The sequence below is a fragment of the Megalopta genalis genome, unplaced genomic scaffold (assembly GCF_051020955.1).
Source record: "Megalopta genalis isolate 19385.01 unplaced genomic scaffold, iyMegGena1_principal scaffold0035, whole genome shotgun sequence".
Lineage (NCBI taxonomy): Eukaryota > Metazoa > Arthropoda > Insecta > Hymenoptera > Halictidae > Megalopta > Megalopta genalis.
The window spans coordinates 1,890,512-1,892,323 of record NW_027476104.1 but is presented as its reverse complement, the minus strand read 5'-3'; positions in this window follow the sequence as shown (position 1 = coordinate 1,892,323).

The following is a 1,812-nucleotide window of genomic DNA, read 5'->3' as shown; positions in this document are numbered from 1 at the left end:
ACAACAAGAACAACAAGAACAACAAGAACAACAACAACAACAACAAGAACAAGAACAACGGGAACAACAAGAACAAGAACAACGGGAACAACAACGACGAGAGCAACAAGAACAACAAGAACAACAAGAACAATAAGAACAACAAGAACAACAAGAACAACAGGAACAACAGGAACAACAGGAACAACAGGAACAACAGGAACAACAGGAACAACAGGAACAACAAGAGCAACTAGATCAACAGGAACAACAAGAACAACAAGAACAACAAGAACAACAAGAACAACAAGATCAACAACAACAAGAACAACAACAACAAGAACAACAAGAACAACAAGAACAACAAGAGCAACAAGAACAAGAACAGCAAGAACAAAACAACAACAACAACAACAACAACAACAACAACAACAGGAACAACAACAGCAAGAACAACAAGAACAACAAGAACAACAACAACAAGAAGAACAACAAGATCAAGAACAACGGGAACAACAACAGCAAGGACAACAAGAACAACAAGAACAAAAAGAACAACAAGAACAACAAGAACAACGAGAACAACGATAACAACGAGAACAACGAGAACAACGAGAACAACGGGAATAATGAGAACAACAAGATCAACAAGATCAACAAGAACAACAAGAACAACAAGAACAACAAGAACAACAAGAACAACAAGAACAACAAGAACAACAAGAACAACAAGAACAACAAGAACAACAAGAACAACAAGAACAACAAGAACAAGAACAACAAGAACAACAAGAACAACAACAAGAACAACAACAAGAACAACAACAAGATCAACAAGAACAACAAGAACAACAAGAACAACAAGATCAACAAGAACAACAAGAACAACAAGAACAACAAGAACAACAAGAATAACAAGAACAACAAGAACAACAAGAACAACAATAACAACAAGAACAACAAGAACAACAAGAACAAAAAGAACAACAAGAACAACAAGAACAACAAGAACAACAACAGCAAGAACAACAAGAACAACAACAAGATCAACAAGAACAACAAGAACAAGTACAACAAGATCAACAACAACAACAAGAACAACAAGAACAACAACAACAACAACAAGAACAAGAACAACGGGAACAACAACAACAAGAGCAACAAGAACAAGAACAACGGGAACAACAACGACGAGAGCAACAAGAACAACAAGAACAACAAGAACAATAAGAACAACAAGAACAACAAGAACAACAAGAACAACAAGAACAACAAGAACAACAAGAACAACAAGAACAACAAGAACAACAAGAGCAACAAGAACAACAAGAACAACAAGAACAACAAGAACAACAAGAACAACAAGAACAACAAGAACAACAAGAACAACAAGAACAACAAGAACAAGAACAACAAGAACAACAAGAACAACAACAAGAACAACAACAAGAACAACAACAAGATCAACAAGAACAACAAGAACAACAAGAACAACAAGATCAACAAGAACAACAAGAACAACAAGAACAACAAGAACAACAAGAATAACAAGAACAACAAGAACAACAAGAACAACAATAACAACAAGAACAACAAGAACAACAAGAACAAAAAGAACAACAAGAACAACAAGAACAACAAGAACAACAACAGCAAGAACAACAAGAACAACAACAAGATCAACAAGAACAACAAGAACAAGTACAACAAGATCAACAACAACAACAAGAACAACAAGAACAACAACAACAACAACAAGAACAAGAACAACGGGAACAACAACAACAAGAGCAACAAGAACAAGAACAACGGGAACAACAACGACGAGAGCAA